The following is a 15,811-nucleotide window of genomic DNA, read 5'->3' as shown; positions in this document are numbered from 1 at the left end:
GGGGCAGCTCCTCTGTTGAGGTGGCTGCCCCCTGGTGGTCAGTGGCATCATAGAGGTCGTTCTGCCGTTTGGTTCGATTTGCATATTAGCCTTTTCTATAGGATAGCTGTAAAATACTTCATTTTAAAGAATAAGAAAATGTTTCTGGTCTTCAGTAGACTTGGGAGTTCCTAAATTCCTGTCATCCAATCTCAAAGGAAGGAAGGTATGGGTGGCACCCTAACTTCACATGGGTATTAGAAGAGTAGTTAAAACATTTCACTGAAAAGTATTAGTTCATTTGGAAGTGAACTCAGGTGTGTTTTATAGTGCTTCCATTCTCATACCCTCCACATGTAATAAATATTCTATCAAAACAACACTTTTTAAATGCACCACTATTTAGTAGAACCCTGCTATATTAAGGGGCTAATACTTTATAGAAAATATTTAGTAATGAACATAAGTATGCCTATTTATTTGTTAGGTGGTGAATTACTTACTTAAGCAGTGGCATCATCTTCAGAGAAAAGCAATCTCCAAACAATTTCACTGTTTCCACTAACACTATTTTACTGAATTGGAAAAATTAATTTCCACTAGAGTTTTATATTTACAGTGTTAGACTATGTTCTATGAACAGTGATGTTATGCTTTCTATCTGCTCTTAAATAAAAGATCTTGAAATACTCTTACCAGTGTACCTTACTGATAAAGGCGGAGTTTTCACATAAATTTCTTTCACTTGGAGACAAGTTCCTTTTGGTCTCAAGAGCACCTTGCCTCTTCAATAGTTGTGTTTGTTTCTCCCTAGATAGAGGCCACCTGTGAGTCCTACGTATTCAGACTCATAAATTGGTGAGAAACATAGATGGAACATTAAATCTGAGTAAACTATTCTCTGAAAATAAGTCTTTCAGAAAACACTTGGTATTCATCTCCATCATGCAATATAAGTAGTATTTTATTTTATTTTTTATTTTTTTTCACATATTGCACGGTTCCATTTATATGAAATGTTTAGAACAGGACAATCCGTAGAGATAGAAAGCAGACTGGTGGTTGCCAGGAGCTAGGGAAAGGGAGGGATGGGGAATGATAGCCTAATGGGTAGGAGTTCTTCCTTCTACCTTGTTTTAAAGTATATATACCTCATAATTAGTCAATACATTGTTTTTTTTTATCTTTCAGTTAGTAATTGAGTAGTCTATGTGACAAGGACAGAGGATAAACAGATAAAGTATAATCTTTGGAGAGTGCACAGTCTCTTTGTCGTAAATAAATAATGAAAGTGTTGTTCTAGAAATGTAATGCAGTTAAACAGCAATAGTACAAGGAACTGTATGATCAGCATAGTCCGTGGACATCAAATGTCTCACCGAAAAGGAAGACCCTTGTGTGGATTTTTCATGATGAGCAGCAGTTTGCCAGGTGGTCTGGGGAAGGGGACAGGCCAAGACAGGATGAATCAGCATGGCAGTTGAGGAGAACTGCCTTGTGGTTGCGTTTGTCTTTCTAGAAATTGTCTGTTTGCCAATGTTTGGCAGGAAGTGACACTGGAGCGTCAAGCAGAGACCACAGTGTCCCGTGTGTCATGCCAGGCACTCTGAATGTTAGCCAGTGATAGGACGGATATTGAAATTTTGGAGCTTGGAGAAAACTTACCTAGTTTACCTTCTAGGAAGATGGGCTTATAAGCACTGTGGGTAAGTTATGAAAGTAGTGTGGAAAGTAGAAATTAAAATAGATAAACTTGGATACTTTAGCGAAGGACATTTCCAAGAAAAATGTTAAAGGTATGGTCTGCTTCTTCATACTGCTTAAAGAAATTGTTCATCAAAAATAAACCAGAATTTGAAGATTTAAATATTTCCAGCCAGTCTATATTATGAGAGAGAGAGAGAGAGAGAGAGAGAGAGAGAGAGAGAGAGAGAATATGAGCATGTGTTCTGAAGAGAACACCAAGGGTATGGCTGTGCAATCATTCAATAAAGAAATTACCCATGGATTTACTGTCATCAAAGCAGAAGTCAGAAACAAAGATGGAATTATACCAGAGGAGACACTTCCAGTTTGAATTAAAGGGGACAGATGTGGAACAAAATAATAGAAAAATTTCTGAGGTTGTGCAAGACATGGCTTTAAAGTTCTGCAACTGCAAACATGCCATATCCTCCCAGAAAAGAAAGAATGACTCTGAGGGTGCCACTACCCATGAAGCAAGACTGTCACCTCTTCAGTTTCAAAGGGTGAAGCTATCTCCTCCCAGGTTTCAGTGCCTCAGATGCAAGGCTGACACCCAGAGCCAAGGAAACAGCCACTTTCTAGGACTGGGCTCCCTCTGTGGGCCAGGAGAACTGAGCATCAAACTCAAACCAAAAAAGATTACTCTCAAACCTGAAAATCTAGGTAAATTTAGATGCTTGGAACCCATGACCCCCTTCTTCTTCCCAGTTTCTCCATTTCGCAGTGGAATTGCCTATCCTCTGCCTGTCCCACCACTGTCCTTTGGAAACACATACATTGATTGGTTTCACAAGGTCACAGCTGGAGAGGAATTTTGCCATAAGAGTAATCATACCTCAAGATCACTGATTCCTGATTTAGATAAGACTTTGGACTGAGGGTTGATGCTGGAATGAGTTAAGACTTTGGGATGTTCTGGAGAGGGTCAATTTATTTTACATGTGAGAAGAACAGGAATTTTGAAAGTCCAGAGGGTGTAATGTTGTGGAATGAATTTTATCTGCCCAAAATTCATATGTCGAAGCCTGCAACCCGGGCAGGTGCCCAACCATGAATCAAACTGTGACTTTCTGGCTCATAGCTCTACACTTAACCACTGAGGCACACTGGCTGGGCTATTTTATTTTTAAGAAGAGAAATAACCAAGCTTGTTTATATACAGTTAAGAAGGAGCCAGTGAAAGGGAAAGATTGAACATACATTAAGATAATAATTAATGGGAAAAGATCTGCGAGGAATGGGATCTAGAACACTACTTCTCAAACTTTAATGAACATGGAGATTACCTGGGGATCTCATATAAAATCCAGATTTGATTCAGGAGGACAAGGGTGGGGCCAGGAATGCTAAACTTCTAACAAGCGCTCAGGTGTTGGTAGTGCTGATGGGACTCAGACTATACCTTGAATCACAAGAATTAGGGCTTTATTGCAGGACTATTTATTTATTTATTTATTTATTTTTAAAATATATTTTATTGATTTCTTACAGAGAGGAAGGGAGAGGGATAGAGAGTTAGAAACATCAATCAGCTGCCTCCTGCACACCCCCTACTGGGGATGTGCCCGCAACCAAGGTACATGTCCTTGACCGGAATTGAACCTGGGACCCTTCAGTCCGCAGGCTGACACTCTATCCACTGAGCCAAACCGGTTAGGGCTATTGCAGGACTATTTAATCATATGTGTATACCTCTTTTCTCTAAAACATGAAGGAATTGCTCAAAGAAAAATCGTGCTTAAAATCTGGTCAACATCATTCTCAATCTTATGGTAGAGAAGCAATCAAAGGTATTTCTGGTTGGAAAGTGAATTATTATCTTTTTAGACTACATTTTAATATGAAAATGTTCAAACATACAGATGAAACTGCATATGCCATCAGTCATTGTGATAACTATCAGCATTTCGCAATTTTGTTTCATCACCTATTGCTGGCACTATCCCCACACTTTACTTCTACCAGTGGAGTATTTTAAAGAAATTCTCACATATCTATAATTTGTCCATGAATACTTCAATGTATATCTCTAACAAATAAGAATTTTTAAAAAAAAATCACAGGGCCATTATCCTAAGGTCAGAATTGTTAATTATCTAAAAATGTATTTTCATAGTGAATTTATGTAAATCAGAAAATCAGAAGGTTCCTACATCGATTTTTGTTGACCTATCATTTAAGTATGTTTTAATATATGTATAACAGTTCTCCCTCTCCCCCCTTTATCTTTCAAAGCATTCGTTAGTTGAATTAACTGGATTACTTTATTTTCTATAACATTTCCCATATTCTGGAGGTGCTCATGGCATGTTTACATGATGTTATTTAACATGCTCCAATATCCCTCATATTTCTGTAAAATGATAGTGGACCTGGAGACTTGATTCAATCTGGTGAATTATTTATTGACTGGAATACTTCATAGATAATGCTGTGTAATGCCTTGCATCACATCGTAAGGCATGGAATTTCTTGTGCCAATGTTGTGATGTTAATATTAATAGTGGGTTCAGGGGCTGTCAGTCTCATCTACCCATTATAAAGTTCCCTATTAACTTCTTATGTAATGATTTTAATAGCCATTGATAATTGTAACTTAGATGCATTATTTGAACAGAGGTTTCAAATGGCAATTTCTCTTATTCTGCCATTTCTTTGTATATATTAAATGTAATACTTCAGAAAGAAGAACCTTCTATAATCAAATGTTTATTGTCAGAAAGGCAAGATAAATTGATGATTTTTTAACTTATTTAATAATTCTCAGAATAGTGATTGATACCCCAGCAATTTCAAAAAGTGACCACAAGATTGCAATTAGCAAAATTTAGACTGTAGAAAAAAATATGTAGAATAAAGTCATCAGTTTTTCAACTAATAAATTAAAAGAGGTAAAAAAGAAAATAGAGCATGAGTAAGAACTAAAAGACTTAGGTACCTACCTACCAAACTCAGTGTACAAGTCTTATTTGGTCCTTATTGAAACAAATTTTAAATATGACATTTGAAAATCATTTTAGGCCCTGATGAGATTTTTGATAATATTAATGATTTATTGTTAATGTTAGATATGATATAATATGGTAGCAACAGCTTTATCTGTTCTATCCTATTTTTCTTTGGGAATTGTTCTTATGAAATTTTATGTTTACAGATTATGAAGGAAAGTGATCATATTTTATTGTTAAGAAATCATTGGAATCTTGCAGTAATCAGAATTTGAGAAGTAGGACTGATTATTAGTTTCTTTAATGTTCAACTCATTCCATAATTGTTGGCTCTGCAATGCAACTCTCAGGGCAGATTGAAACTCTAATTAGGGGTCTAGTTTGCCTTTGATGTTGACGGCAACTCTTATTAGTATTAATGTATATGGAAGAGAGAATAGATCTTTAAATAATTTAAAAACAGCTTTGTGTATTATGAACACAGACATATAAAAGATTTAATGATGTGACTTTTACATATTTATATTATGGTGCACATAAACACACACTCCATGTATTGTGTATAACTATGTCTTGGGGACTAAATGAAGCTCATAAAATCTTGCCATTAATTATGTTGACAGAGGGAATATCCTTTTGTGTTTATTCATTCACTCCTCAAAATGGCTGGAGCTTCTTTTAACAATGATCTGTCTAATTTTCAAACCTTAGTCTCTTGAAAGAGAACTCTAGCTTAGACTTCCCTAAATTGAGGAACACACATTTTACAGCTTTGGTAAATGTTAAAAAGAGAAGCCTCAGATTTATGTCTTTATATGTCAGGCATATGAAAGTATACATTTCTTAGTAAAAGTGTTTCACAATAGTTGACATTTTCTCTCTCTCTCTTTTTTTTGTATGTTTCTTTTATAAATATTGTGAGCTACAGCTGTAATCCTTCTCTGGGCACAAGTGACCTACAGTGTGATTGTACTGCATTGTATTTATAAGTCCTAAGTGGTGCTTGACATGACAGTAAGAATAGCTTGTCTGTACCTTCCACTGTGAGAGGCACTGGAGTTTCGTTGGGCAAGAGTGGTATTTTTCAGTTATTATGACACAGCCTCTGTATTTGAATGGCTTAGTTACATTTAACTGGCAGACTCCTAGCTTTATACATGGATTGCTTAATACCCAAATCTATCTTAAAGAAACTTTCCAAAGCAGAAACAAACAAACAAAAACAAACAAACAATAATAGCACTAAGTAGCTTTTCATTCAGGGATCACAGAAACAAAGCTAATAACAAGCTTCTTGTAGGGTGTATTTTATCGGCTTAGATGTAAGGCCAGAGCATCTCAAATTTCCTATATGCATAAATAATTTTTTTTTCTTTTAAAAACCTTGCCCCTGAAAAGCAGCCCTGAAAAGGTTGCAGGAAAGCCCCCTTTGAAGGACTCTCAGCACAGGTCAAGGAAGAAACAATGCCAAGGGGCAAGGTCTTTGTTATGCAGGAGGCCGCTGGCCATTTCAGAGCAGCTCTGGGTGTCAGGGAACCCAGTTGATGACAGATGGTGTGACTGTCCTTGCAAATTTTTCACCTTAAAATGACAGCTTATGTGGAAATACCCTGCAATCATTGGGAAAGATAGTCTAAAAGCCCCTTGAAATTACATAAAGGGAAACAATGTTTATTTCAGGTATAGTTCTGGGCTCTTGACATTTAAGAAAGCGGAGGTGTTTGTAATGAAGAAATAGGGAAGAACAAGAGTGCTTTAGTTCAACGGGTATTCGTTTCTCTAAACACAAAACAATAAATGGGGGGGGGGGAGATAATCTATAGTCTTTCAGATTCTGCCTTTTAAATACATACATTGTTTGACTTAGTACACTAAGTTTGTTAACCTCTTTGGATGAAAGACAGTGCCTTTGGTAACTTAAATTACTGTAGAAACCAGCAGAAATGATTAGGGACATTTCCCAGGTATACCTCAGGCCAGATGCATAATTCAAAATTAAGCAATAAACTGCTTTCTGCAGTTTGCTTCAAAAATTGTTGTCATTTCATGTTTAGAGGATTAAAACATGGCTTTTCTTTCTCCATTTGTTCTTATCAAATCTACGAAGGAAGAGAATTCTATAACTTCAGCAACAATTTTGGATTTCCTAAGCATCTTTTTCATTTTTAATTATGTTTGTTCAAAATAATCAAGGCAATATTGATAAATTCTGAGTGACAGTGAGAGGTTTCTAGCTTGTATACTCTATAGGTTTCCAGTGGTAGTTAGTATCAAACAATTAAGTCATATTAAAAAGTCTTGGTTAATTCTGAAAACAAACATTGTTTTAGGTTGGTTTTAATGAGAAAATCATCACTGTCATTTCTGCTTCACATTCTCCTTCTTGTGCTATAATTTGCTCATACAATACATTGTGCTCTCAAAGTATATGTCAAGGATCAGAATAAGTTCACAGCAAAAGAATCAATAGCTTATTATTTTTTAATTTAATTATTTATATATAACTGTTAAAATTAGAAGACTGAAAATTAAAACAATATTGGGATTGATTCATTAAATTGTTTATGTTCTTAAATGAGATTTTGCTTTAAGCTTTGTATGAGAAAAATGTTAACTGTCTCTATGAAATATGAGGCAGTAGCCATTACTAAGGAAGGTGCATTGTTGATGGGGATGAGGCACTTCCTAACATATCCGAGACTGGCAATTTTATAAAGTATTTCCTCCCTTTGTTCATTATGCACACTATCATAAATCCCCGAGATAACAGAAGACTCCTGCCCTTCACTATGGGAATTGAGTTTCTGGAGGTATGGATGGAGTTCAATTGTATGTTGCAGTTCACTATCTTATACTTATAAAATGTAAACATGACTGAGTCAATAAACTAAATTTTGGGGAGTTTGCCTTTGATTAACAACTGTATTATGAAAATGCAAAGAAAGGGAAGGAAGGAGGGAAGAAGAGGGTAGGGGATGAGAGGAAAGGAAAGGAAAGGAAAGAAAAAGACGGAAGAAAAATAAAGGCTTCTATATAAATATGACAATCCCCATGATTTTCTGGTGTGGCCAAAATTCAGCACTCACCATTTACTTCATAAAGTTAAAAAACTGTCCCTAAAAACCTAAAAAAATTATCTTCAGAAATGGTCTCCTCATCTTTCTTTTCCCTACATAGACAACTGTTCGAGCTGACCAAAAGGCACTGGGAGCTCAGAGCGCTTCTACAGCTACCAGTGCCCTGACTGTCTAGCTCGTTCCTCATTTTGCCTGCAGTGGTCTTACCTTTCCCATCATCCTTAAACTTCCTCTATCCAAAAGGTGGTGCATTGTCCCACATGTCGTTAAACAGCTTTTATGTGTTAAAAATCTGTTTTGAGCCTGCAGTGTGCTATTTAGATGCATTTGAGCAGGTTTGTTGCATACAGCACTTTCAGAAACTCTATATGCTGAAGTAAATTGTGAGTGCTGAAACTGAAGCAATAGTATGTAGAATGTTTTCATCTTAATTGATCCTCGAGAGAGCTCACAGGACCTCTGGTCCAGAGGACACTTTGGAGGTAATTCTGACATGTGTCATAGTTTCCTGCAGTTATACACCTAGGATCAGTGGGTAAGAGTGGGTTAACAGAGAGTTATGGAGATAAGCTTCATCTCAGGCCAGGTCTGAAAACCTAGTTTGATTGCATTCTCTAAAAATATCCTTCACACAGAAGGGACACATGTTTGTCAGGTAAGAAGCACCAAATCACTTAATACCTAGTCAGCTTCTCAGCTATGAGATTAGCTAACTTTGTCAGGCTTATTTATAGGGTTTTAAAGAATAAATTATGTTTGTAAAAGCACTTTGAAAACAGCAAAGCACAATACAGACGCAACAAATTATTTTTGTTGGATGCAGCCATACCGTGAAAAAAGTATAGGATCTAACTGCACAAGTTTACAATCCAGGTTTGCAATTTTCAAGAGGTGTTAACTTGAGCAAGTTGTGTGATCTCTGGGAGTCTCAATTTCATCATCTCTAAAATGGGGATAATCATGCCCACTTCAAAAGCTGTTGAGAAAGCCAAAAGGAAACAACGTGCTTAGAAGCTAGAATTATGCAAAGGTGATACACAATTCTTGTAGGGTTTCTTGCTGAAAATTATTCTCTTGGGCCTGACAACTGGGACACACTGAGAAAATGCTGCAAGTTCCTTCTTACCCAGACCTTGAGACTTCAGTCCCACTGCATTTATCAAAGAAACCGCAAAGAAGTAACAGTACCAGAATGAGGAGCCAAGATATATTGGAAATAAGGAGTTAGATAAAGAAGTACCATAAATGTGAGTCATGAAAATAATTTTGACTCTCAATTAACCTACTTTGGGAAGTGCTCTGAACATGGTCAAATATTCAATCTGGGATGGCTTTAGTCTTGTGCAGTTTTTTGAGAGAGAAGCTCTATTTTAACCCTCCAAAGTTTCCTGTGTTGCGTGTATGACTTCACCAAAAAGACAGAGGAAGAAGAATGTTATTCAAATCAATCACTTAGGTATTAATTATGCATTATTATGCATTCCATGCTTCTATATTTAGAGTGATAGCACTTCTTTTCTATAAGCCAAACACGGAATCCACCTTTATTAGCGGTATTTGTTGCAAGCTGAGGGGGTCGGGGGGTGGGAGGAGTGCCTCCTTTGCTCTTCCAGATTCACATCTTCTCTATATGTCCACAGACGTGTATGGGGAGATGTGAACTTGATCCTATGTCACGGACAATGCACACAGGAGAATGGGCAACTTGTTAACAATCCCATAGAAGTTCAGATTTTAGCTTTATTTTTTCTCTAAGGAGATGTTTTCTTTTTCAAGTTAAAAATGTATACACTCACAAGAGTTGATGAAACATTTTTCCATACAACTAAAAAGGACAGCATGTCCAGCTTTCCACCTCAGAGCCTGTACCCTTGTCCCCTCTCCTGAGAATATTCTCATAGCTCTTCCCCTTCAGCTTTCACCTTCTCTTGGCTCAAGTGTTGCCACTTCAGAGGGGCTTTCCTTGACCACCTCTCTCATCAGCTCCTCATCTCCATCCTACTCTAGGCTTTACCTATTGATTATGTCTTCACTTATTGATTATTAGTTTATAATTTTTCTCTACACTGGTCCTTTTTTGTTTCTGCTTGAAACTTGGTAGGCATTCTAAAAATTATTGAATTAAAATGTGTATAGATTCGGACTAACAAACATAATTTTTGTGTGTTTTGCAATATGATTATTAATAATTATTGAATGTCTATTGTGTATTATATATTATGCTTCAGGCATTCTTCTGACCCTCTTGTATGTACAATTTCATTTAATCCTAACAGCAACACTATGAGGTAGATACCTATGTTCCCATTTTAAAGATGCACATGGTAAGAACAGAGAACTCTAGAATGTCACTGAGCACTGATTTTCCCACTCAATAGTATTGTACTCTTGGACAAGTAACTTAATTTTACTGAGTCTTGATTTCCTCATCTGTTACAGTGCGTTAATAACACCTCCCACATGGGGCTTTCCTGGAGATTGGCTAGATAAAGGCAGAGGACTGCATTATCAGGGACAGACTGCTGCTCAAAAGTGAGCATATTCTTTCTCTGTCTTTATTCCTCTATTTTTCACCCAGTTCTCCTCATGACTTCCTTGGAATTCGCTTAGTCTCCAGACAGCTCAAGTCTGGTTACCATCTTATAAAATCTCGCTGACATGGTAAGTAAGGTTCAGCTAAGTCAGATATTTTCAAATACAAAGTACTCTAAGCACTGACCTGGAGTTGATGATTCAGTGATAAAAGTGAATATAGTTAAATATATTTATATTTTTGAATATGTGTACATGCATCTACATATGTAAGACATTGTATATGTATATATGTGTATGATAAGTGGGGGACCAAGAAATGGAGGAAGGACCCTGCCAGGTGGGGGTTTCCCTGAGAATAGGACCCCAGACTCTGGGCATAGCAGGGATCCTTGAACTAGTATACAGTGCACCCGGAAGAGCAGCAAGAGCCAAGCAGCAGTAGAAAGGATTGAGGCCCTAATGCATCCTGCCTCTGTCTCAGATACCCTAATATAAGTCTTTTATAAGACTACACATTGCGATTGTGGCTATAAAACTTAGCAACTGAGCCATATGGCTGAATTCAGATAGAAAGTTAAAATTGTGAGACATTAGAGCTAAATTGGTGATAAAAGTGAATATAGTTAAATATATTTATATTTTTGAATGTGTACATGCATCTACATATGTAAGATATTGTATATGTATATATGTATATGTATGTACACAAATGCATATTCATGTAAGCATACACATGCATACATACTTAGAAAAATTTTAATTATAAAAAACTTGCCCAGGGTCATAAAGTTAGTTTGTGGCAGAGATGGGAGTGTAATGATTATTCTTTAATGTCATATTATCATTTGTAGTTAATAATAATACAGACACACAGAGGCCTAGTCAATTCTTAGTCTATAATATAGTTTTTTTAGGCTCACCTTACAAATGAAAAAGTGACTTCAAAAAGTTTATTTAAGGTTGCATAGCTGGTGAAAATCAGAGTCTCAAAGCCAAATCACGTTCTCCTTTACCCCAAGTATTACCCAGGCTTTCATTTTTAATTTTTCCCTTTCATTTTGCTGTTGCTGCTCCTAATTTACTAAATGTATGATAAATCTGAACTGAAAACATGTCTTCATTTTCATAATGTTTCTTCTAGCATGATGGAGCTCACATAGTAGCACTAATCCCTCATGTTCCCTTTCTAACCACATAAAAGTATTTGATTGTTTAATGGTATAGTGGGAAAACATTAAAAGGGGGAAAAACCAGAGGTGAAGCAGTTTCTATGTAAACTCCACTGTCTCTTCACTATTTGGCTACTTTGTAGTAAATCAAATCCATTTTATATAATGAAGCTTGTCTTTATTATCCCATTATGACTGCCTTAGAAAGGAAATAGTGTGTATGCTTCAGTGTGGGGTCATTTGTAATTATAAAAAGAGATGCAGGAGAGCCAGGCACTCCTTGTATGCCTTTAAAATCTGCTCCTTTGGTTGTTCTGCACGTTTTTACTGCTTTATAAAGAAAGTGTTGAAAGCTGTGTTTTTATTGCCCTGATGCCTTTAATAGTGCATACTGTGAAACTAAGCTGGATACCTGATTGATGCCATTCCTACCTGTCTAGGAAGATAATGATCAAACACCGAGGGGTCTGTTCAGCAGGTGATGTGTGCATGGAACTCCCATTAATGGTAATGGGAACCTGCAGCTAAGCACAGTGACTGGAGACAAGAGGCTGAAGGTGTGGTAGGTCCATTAATACTTCTTTCTTTCATAGCAGCTGGTTGGAATATAAGTGGGAGGCAGCCCTTTTGAAGCTAACAATCAGCCATATTTAAAAGGTGCTGCTCAAGTAAGACATGTAGATGTATTGTCAACAGGCCCTTTGTATAAAATATACTTATGCTAAATTTTACCATATGGAGTCTTATAAAATGCTTGCTTTTTTGAATGATGTTTCCATAATTTATCTTCCTCAAAATGGCTGGTTAGAAGTCTATAGAGAATTTTGATAATTGGGTAGTTAATTGAAAAATAGAGATGTCAAATTTAGGAGCCAAAAGAAAAGTATTTAAAAAGGTTGATAACATACATTGATTATAATCTAGATGAAAGAAGAAATGTATGATATACAGAAAAGATGAAATTCCACACTTAGGTCAAGTCATATTTTAACTAATTCAAAGATAAGAAACATGTGTTGTATATATTTAACATGTATAGATATGAATTAATCCACTAACAAAATAACATATAAATGAATTAATCCACTATATATAACATATATATTAATTCATATATATCTATTAATCCCCTAACAAAAGAACATATATATATATATATATGAATTAATCCACTTTTTTTTTATATATATATATGTGTGTGTGTGTGTGTGTGTGTGTGTGTGTGTGTGTGTGTATATATATATATATATATATTTCTCAATTTAGTCTATAATATTTCTTGAGGGCCAAGCATTATTTTAGACATTCAGGATGTTGCACTGACAGACTTAGGCCTTCACTTCCTAAATGTTATAATCTACAGGGATTAAAAGGAGAAGGGGAGTTTAGAAATAATCATATTCAAACTTTATTATCTACAGACAGAAATTGACATAGTGATGTGTTGACTTGCCCATCATTAAAAAACTGTATAATGACAGAGCTAGTATTCAAATACTGTTACATATGTTTAACAATGAATTGTATGAATGTACTCTTTTGCTGTGTCCTCTGAACCTAACACAATGTTGGGTATACACTCTTGGCACCCAGTAATAATTTGCTTCCTCAATAAATAAGTGAATTATTTTGCAAATTTGCTCTTCACAGCAACTTCTATAGTACCTAAATATTCTTAACTGTAAAATCGGGGACTGATCAGTCTCTGGTTTTTGTTTGTTTGTTTTTTAAGAATTGTGCAACTCTCAATACAATAAAATTATAACTCAATTTAAAAAATGACTTCATTATATGACATGTACTTATCACTTTAGAAATGTGCACAATGATCTTCTGCTTCTGATTGTGATGAACTACTTATCAGTAATTCTAACAAAAGCAGTTAGAACAGTCATAAAAATACAAAATGAAAAACAGGAAAAAGCCAAAATTTCATGGACTAGATCTGCAGAGATGAGCTGGCTGAAGAGATACATGGGTAATCTAGATATTGGACTTGTCAAATATGAACCTTAGATAAAACTGTGATGAATTTGTAAGAGAAATAATGAACAAGATACAGAATTTTATTGAAAAATACTGATCTATAAGAAATAATCAAATGGCTACTTTAAAAGCTGGGAAATAATATGATTATATAATTAAAAATAAGAACTCAATAGGTAAGTTTAAAAGCAGATATGGAACATGTGAAAAGGTCCAACATGTATTTAGTGAATTCCTGAAAGTGAAAGAGAAAGAAAATGAGGCATAAGTTATTTGGGAAAAAAAAAGATGATATATAACAATATGCCAAAATTTTTGAAGATATTAACCCACAATTCAGGAGTCTATTAAGCATCCAATCTGGAATAATGCAAATGCATAATGAGATTCTTTGCCCCATTGTGTATTTTTGACTCCTTTGTCATAGATTAATTGACTGTCTATGTGTGGATTATTTCTGGGCTCTTAATTCTGTTTTATTTATCTATGTGTCTGATTTTGTGCTAGTACCATAGTGTTTTGATTACTATAGCTTTGTAGTATAGTTTAATATCAGGAAGCACGATACCTCCAGCTTTGTTCTTTTGCCTCAATATTGCTAAGATTATTAAGATTTCAATATTTTCCCTCCAAATTGAAGATTCAACAAAACTCCAATATAAATCCTAGTAGACATTTTGGGGATATAGAAATTAACAAGTTAAATCTGAAATTTATATGAAAATTCAAAGACTAAGACTAACCAAGATAATCTTGAGGGCAAAAATATGCATGGAATATATTGCCATATTTAAAAACTTAACTATAAATAAAGGCCTTATATGTATAGATCACATCTTTATTTATTCCTCTTTCAGTGAACACTTAGTTAGCTTTGGCTATTCAGGCTCTTTTGTGTTCCTTATAAAATTTTAGAATTATTTTTCTAGTTCTGTGGAAAATACCATTGGTAGTTTGATAGAGCTTGCATTGAATTTGTAGATTGCTTTGGGTAGGCCCAATGTAATCAGGATAGTCCACATAAGATGGATAAAGAGTGTCAGAGTGAGAGATGTGATGACAGAAGCAGAGGTTAGAGTAATGTTATTGCTGAAAGGAGACTGCAAGCAATGGGATGTAATTAGCCTTCACAAACTGGAAAAGACAAGGAAACACATTCTCCTCTAGAGCCTCCAGAAGGAATGAAGGCCTGATGACACCTTAATTTTAGCTCAGTAAGACCTGTTTTAGACTTCTTGCTTTCAGAACTATAAGAGAATAAGTTTATATTGGTTTAAGCCACTATGCCTTTGGTAATTTGTTACAACAGTAATAAAAAAACTAATATGTATTAATTATTACACAATAATTTATATATAATACAAAATATGATATTTTAAGGACAAAAACTATAGACAAGTAGAAGAGAATGTAGAGTTCAGAAATAGATGAAACATTTAAAGAGACAATGGATTTTTTAAAAAAGGTACAAGAGTAATTCAATAAGAGAAAGGTGAGTCTTTTTAACAAATGGTACTGCAAAAACTGGATATCATTATGGAAAAAAATATACCTTAACCCCATCTCACAACATGCATTAAAACTAATTTGAGCCGTAACCGGTTTGGCTCAGTGGATAGAGCGTCGGCCTGGGGACTGAAGGGTCCCGGGTTCGATTCCAGTCAAGGGCATGTGCCTTGGTTGCGGGCACATCCCCAGTCGGGGATGTGCAGGAGGCAGCTGATCGATGTTTCTCTCATCTATGTTTCTGACTCTCTGTCCCTCTCCCTTCCTCTCTGTGAAAAATCGATAAAATATATTTAAAAAAAAACCAAAAAACTAATTTGAGATAAATGGTAGAGCTAAACATAAAACCTAGAACTACTCTTAAAGAAAAAGAGAGAATATTTTTGCACCCTTAGACTAGCAAAGTTTAATAGGCTGCAAAAAAGTTTTAGAATTAATCAAAATTAAAAATCACCAGGAAAATGAATAGTAAGTAGAAGACTAAAAAAAAAAATTCCACAACATATATCTGATGAAGGACTTATATCTAGAATAATATAGAGAGATCTTAAAACTCAATAACACAATGCAAAACAACAGAATTTTTTAAATGAACAATGGAAAAAGATTTCAGTAGACATAACAATGTAAGATGTACTAATGACGAATTAAAAACAGAAAAAAAGTAAGATTTGGTCATTGGAGAAATGTAAATTACAATAGCAGTGAGATATCCTCTATAGACCCTATAGCATAGAAAAATTAAAAGCACTGATAGCATCAAATATTAACAAATATGTGAAGCAATTAGAACTCATACATTGCCAGTGAGAGTGTAAAATGGTTCAACTACTTCAGGAAAGACTGGAAACAATCCACTCCTAGG

General features: G+C 35.3%; 1 long non-coding RNA gene across 1 annotated transcript; it reads right to left on the bottom strand.

Annotated features, from left to right (window-relative positions):
- Nucleotides 1-133: 133 nt before the first annotated feature.
- LOC106726240 lies at nucleotides 134-15,508 on the bottom strand. The gene is made up of 3 exons (XR_001362267.1): nucleotides 15,449-15,508; nucleotides 15,288-15,294; nucleotides 134-144 (listed from the first exon to the last, which is right to left on the bottom strand). It is a non-coding gene; the product is annotated as an uncharacterized LOC106726240 (long non-coding RNA).
- Between the last annotated feature and the right edge of the window lie 303 nt (nucleotides 15,509-15,811).

Source organism: Myotis brandtii, unplaced genomic scaffold, assembly GCF_000412655.1.
Source record: "Myotis brandtii unplaced genomic scaffold, ASM41265v1 scaffold1053, whole genome shotgun sequence".
NCBI classification, from domain to species: Eukaryota; Metazoa; Chordata; class Mammalia; order Chiroptera; family Vespertilionidae; genus Myotis; species Myotis brandtii.
This window is presented reverse-complemented; position numbering and strand designations above follow the sequence as displayed.